The 5,448-nt window shown below is 43.0% G+C and overlaps 1 long non-coding RNA gene across 1 annotated transcript; it reads right to left on the reverse strand.

The window, feature by feature from the left end:
- Positions 1-352: 352 nt before the first annotated feature.
- Positions 353-3,867, reverse strand: LOC132673434 (uncharacterized). Its single transcript, XR_009608054.2, has 3 exons — positions 3,730-3,867; positions 3,246-3,335; positions 353-1,109 (listed from the first exon to the last, which is right to left on the reverse strand). It is a non-coding gene; the product is annotated as an uncharacterized LOC132673434 (long non-coding RNA).
- Between the last annotated feature and the right edge of the window lie 1,581 nt (positions 3,868-5,448).

A 5,448-nucleotide genomic window follows, 5' to 3' on the forward strand; every position in this document is an offset into this window, starting at 1 on the left:
AGTTTTTAAATAAAGCCAACAAGTTTTCTTTTCGAGGTAAAATTCACATAAAATTTAGCATCTTAACCACTTTATTTTTTAAATGCTTATTTATTTATTTTAGATAGAGAGAGTGCACACAAGCAGGAGGGGGGGGGGGCAGAGAGCACGCAGAGCCCAACACGGGGTTTGATCTCATGATCAGTGGGATCATGACCTGAGCTGAAAGCAAGAGTCAGATGCTTAACCGACGGACGGGGCCACCCTGGTGCCCGGCCTCTCAACCATTTTAACATGTACAATTCAGTAGTATTTAGCGTATTCACCATATTGTGAGACTATTACCACTAACTAGGTCGAGAGCATTTTCATCACTCAGGAAGGACACCCTATACCCAGTAAGCAGTCACTTCCCATTTCCTCTCTCTCCCACAGGCCCTGGAGACTGTTATCTGCTTCCTGTCTCTTGGAATTTGCCTATTTTGGATATTTCATACAAATGGAATTACAGTATATGTGTTCTTTTGTGTCACTTAACATAGTGGTGTTGAGGCTCATCCATGCCCTGGCATATAGCATCTCATCCCTTTTTGTGGCTGAATAATATTCCACTATATAGATATACCACATTTTATTATCCAGTTTGATGGACCTTTGGGTTGTTTCCACCTTTTGGCTATTGTGAATAGTGCTATTATGAACATTTGTGTACAGGTTTTGTTTGAATATCCGCTTTTAATTATTTGGGCTATATAACTTGGGCTGGAATTGCTGGATCATATGGCAATTCTATATTTAATTTTTGAGGAATCACCAAACCGTTTCTGTAGTGGCTGCCCTATTTTATATTTCTACCAGCAATATAGGGAGGGTCATCTGCACCGAAGTGGCTCGCTTGGCTTCAGCCTCGTTTCTTGACTATGTCCTCTTCATCCTTCAACCTCTTCTATAGCCTTTCGGATCCTTCCTGACTCCAGGAAGTGTGGGAGCTCTATGTTGTACAGAATGAGTCCTGCCTTATTCTGTCCGTGAGCCTTCCCTTTCTCCTCCAGCTGAGCTTGAGGGAGCCAAGATGGCAGGTTCTTCTTAGTAGAGCTTTCACTGGTGCAGGGATAAGCCTGTGCAGGTGCCTGAATGACATTAGAGGGTTGGCATGTGAAACTGTTGGAACCCTTAAAGTGAGTCAGATACATCTTTTACTTAAGGTAAAAACATAGGAAAGGTTTTCGTCAGAAATAGAATTAAGACACTGGTTTCTTCCCAGCTCATTAATTATGTAGTCTGTTTAGAGAAATACATGAAGAGAAAACAAGTGGTTCATCCCCACTTTTTCCATTCCTTTTTTTTTTTTTTTTTTTGATTGTCAAAGTTTAACACAGCTGCTTTTCTTTCCTATTCTCTGGCGCTGGCATCTGATTACGGTAGAACTGATTTATGGTGGGAAAACCAGGAGGTGAATTATTTATTCTCCCCAAGTAAAGGATTAGCTATTTCTACTTTTAATGGATTTTTGTTGAGGTGTGTTTATATATTTTTAGATGGATTAAGAAGTCCTCTGACCTCTAATATCATATACAAAGCTATTTGCAAATCACATTAAAAGTCTGGATTTAGGGGCGCCTTGGTGGCGCAGTCGGTTAAGCGTCCGACTTCAGCCAGGTCACGATCTCGCGGTCCGTGAGTTCGAGCCCCGCGTCAGGCTCTGGGCTGATGGCTCGGAGCCTGGAGCCTGTTTCCGATTCTGTGTCTCCCTCTCTCTCTGCCCCTCCCCCGTTCATGCTCTGTCTCTCTCTGTCCCAAAAATAAATAAAAAACGTTGAAAAAAAATTAAAAAAAAAAAAAAAAAAAAAAAGTCTGGATTTAAACTGATGAAAGCAAAGAAATGAAGATTTGTAACATTGAGTCTGTGACCCAAGAGATTTTCCTTAGTTTATATTCTTGTGCCCCAGAAGGAATACATTGATGTGAGAACAGTACCATAGTCCAATAGACTGTGATAAGCTAGCCAACACAGGTGTCCAGCTTCCAGGCACGGTGACTCATCTCAAAGGCTGCATCATCCCCCAGCGGGTGAGGGAAGAAGCCTGGAGAATAGGGGAGAGACTGGTCAAGATGTTGAATGTCCAGGGCATCGACTTCAACTATAGAGCACTGGCAGGGGGCCATGCTCCTTAGATTGTCGTAAGATGGGTTTATTTATCTATCTATCTTAAATAGACAATTTAAAGTTTTACAGTAAAAAGTTTTCCCTTCGATCCTTACCCTTCCCCCATCCTCCTAATTCTCCATTCTCCTGCCATGACAGTCATTCCTCTTAGCTTCCTTCATATACTTCCAGAATTCCTTAATGTAAAACAAATGCAACTATATATTCTCATCCCCCCACCACTTTTAGACAAAATTTGGAATGCTTTATATGCTGTTACTCTGTGCGTTAAACAAAACAAAACAAAACAAAACAAAACAAAACAAAACAAAAACTTAGCAATATATCTTGGAGATCTCCATGTGAAAGTACACAGAAAATGTCCTCACTGAAAATGTCTACATTACTGCATAGTATTCAAACGCTCTGCTTCTACCAAGGTTTATCTAATGAGCTCCCTATTGGTGGACGCTTGGCTCATTTCCATTTTGCCATTTCAAACAAGTCTGCAAAGAACAACCTTGTACCTGTTGTATGCCACATGGTGGGGAGGTAATCTGGAGGATAAATTCTCCAGTGTGACCTGCTGGGTTGAAAAATATTTGTAATTTTGATAGATGTGTTCAAATTGCCTTCTGTAGGAGCTCTGCTGCTTACGCCCCCATCAGCAATGCCTGAGAGACCATACGCTGTGTGTGTGTGTGTGTGTGTGTGTGTGTGTGTGTGTGGTGGGGAGAGGTGTGGTTTAAATTTCTCTGAAAGTTGTGATAGTATTTAAATAAGAGGGGTGGAGTGAGAGAAGGAAGTGAAAGAGTTTCTCCTGGATCCCCGGAATGTGAGCAAAGAGCAACAGGGACTCCAGAGAATAATAATAACGCTAATTGTTAATGTTTAATGTAATGCTTGCTATGTGTTTGACACTAAGCGCTTCACTACATTCGCTCGTTGTTAGGCGAGGATGGTTCATCTGCTTTTGATTTTCTTCCAATTTTTGTTTTCAAATAAGCATCAAGAATTTACCGTGTGTGAGACATTCTGCTAGGTGCTGGTTGACGTAAGTTTTGTTGACAGAAGCCCTGCCAAATGTCAACAGAAGGGGAATTTGGGGGCAAGCTCTTACCAACACCGACCAAGTTGGTGTGGAAAGTATCAACAGCAATCTTGTGTCGGGCACCGTGTAATGTCTCCCGGAGGCTGTTTGCCCTGGAAGCTGCAACACAGACAAGGTGTGTGGTTGACTCACCTGCTGTAGGTTGAGGCAGAGCAAATCCCAGTAGCTTCATGACACGCGTGCACTGATGGTCTGCTTTGTTTCATGTTTCTGTTTAATAATTCCAGTTTGGGGTTGGATGGGTCGGAAGGGGGAGGAAGAATGTGATTTTGTGTGAATGAGCGAGCAAGTGTGTGTGTTGTAACACTCAACTAAGAAATAAATCCAGTTCGACGACACGTCAGATTTTGTCAATAGCTGGCAGTTATAATTAGTATATGTGATGTATTACTTCAAAGGAATATTGAGAAGGCAAAAAAAAAAAAAAAGTCAGAAGACAGAGTTGATTAGCATTGAGAGCTACTGCTTCCCCTTACTTTCTGGTTTTTCTTACTTTTTTCCCTCTGCCCTAGGCCGCCTTCAAGATGACTCCAAACTTCTATTGTCCTCACTCCTACCCTCAGCTTCCAGAGACTATCCCTTTACCGCAGCTGGCCTGCCTTCCTGGTTTCTAAGCCAAGCTATGTTATAGTGCCAGGGATGATTAGCCTTTGTTTGTACATCATGGGGCTATGATGTCAGTGTTACCCTTGTCTTTAGGATGAATTTGAATAATGGGAGGGGTTTTAGGGTGGGCCAACTATGGTTAGAGTGTTAGGCATTGGAAACTAGTTTTAGGGATAGTATTTATAGCGAGGGAAGGTGTTTGGGGTAGAAGAACAGTCTTTTGGAGCTATCACTGCTATTTGGAAATAGAAAAACAGGGGTTTAACAGGAAAATAACTCACAGTAATCGATTTTTTCCAAGGCAGAAGCAGAGAATGGGGTTCTGACTCTAAAAAGCTGGGCTAAACACGGTTTCAGTCAAGGTCCATTCCGGTTAATGTAAACCACAATAGTTATTTCAAATAGGGGGAGACTTACTAGAGGGAAGTGTATACAAGCATCACATCTGGGAATAACTTGTTTGGGCTTGGAACCAAATACACTCTTTATTTTTTATTTTTTTATTTTTTTTTAAATGTTTATTTATTTTTGAGACAGAGAGAGACAGAGCATGAATGGGGGAGGGTCAGAGAGAGAGGGGACACAGAATCCGAAACAGGCTCCAGGCTCTGAGCGGTCAGCACAGAGCCCGACGTGGGGCTTGAACTCACAGACCGTGAGATCATGACCTGAGCTGAAGTCGGAAGCTCAACCGACTGAGCCACCCAGGCGCCCCAAATACACTCTTTAGATAGGACGCATGCCTTGCTGTGTGCCACAGCCCCTGCTTGGCCCATGAACCGGGTATAGGCTGGCTAGGCCCCTGAGAGTGTGATCCTGATTGCAGAAGGAGTTTGTAGCAACAGAATCAAGATGTGTTTCTTGGGTGAAAGCCTTTCACCTTGTCGATGTTTTATAGGCAGACTATCATTACCTTCCGGTCACTTTTGACACATGGGTCCCTGAATTTTTAGACCTGTCCTTGACACTCCTTAAAAATAGGTCCAAGGCCTTCTCTTCTCAGGCTGTATTTGACCCATCCCTAAGAGATCCCATTCATACAATGGCTTCAGTGGTGCACAGACAATGTTGTGCCTCCGGCATAGTCTCCTATTCTGAGCTCCAGTCCTCACGGATGCTTCAAAGGCGAATCATTTAACACGTGTGAGACCGAGCTCACCATGCCCTACAAAACTCAACCTTCTCCCAGTGTTCTCCCAGGGACAAACATCACCATCTATCCAGTGGTTCAAGTCAGCAACCTGGGAGTCATTTATGACCTTAGCTCATTTTTCCACATCTAATTCATTGCTAAGTCCTCTCGCTTTTACCTCCTAACCATCTCCTGAGTCTGTCCTTTTCTCTCTCTCTCTGCCCCTCCCACCCTAGTCTAAGCTACCATCAACTCCCTCCTGAATAACTAAAATCGCCTCCCCCCTGGTCTGTCTCCATCTATTTTGATTTCCCTCCAGTTAATTTTCCAGCTGACTCTGGTGTGCTCTTTTCAAAGGCATATCTCATGCTAACATATTTTTCCCTCAGGGATGCTTTCTCTGCCCTTCATATCACTAATCACGGTGGCAATTTTACAGGGCTGAGTGTCATTCCTCAGTTACTGCCTGCCTTT

The sequence above is a fragment of the Panthera onca genome, chromosome C1 (genome assembly GCF_046562875.1).
Source record: "Panthera onca isolate mPanOnc1 chromosome C1, mPanOnc1 haplotype 2, whole genome shotgun sequence".
NCBI classification, from domain to species: Eukaryota; Metazoa; Chordata; class Mammalia; order Carnivora; family Felidae; genus Panthera; species Panthera onca.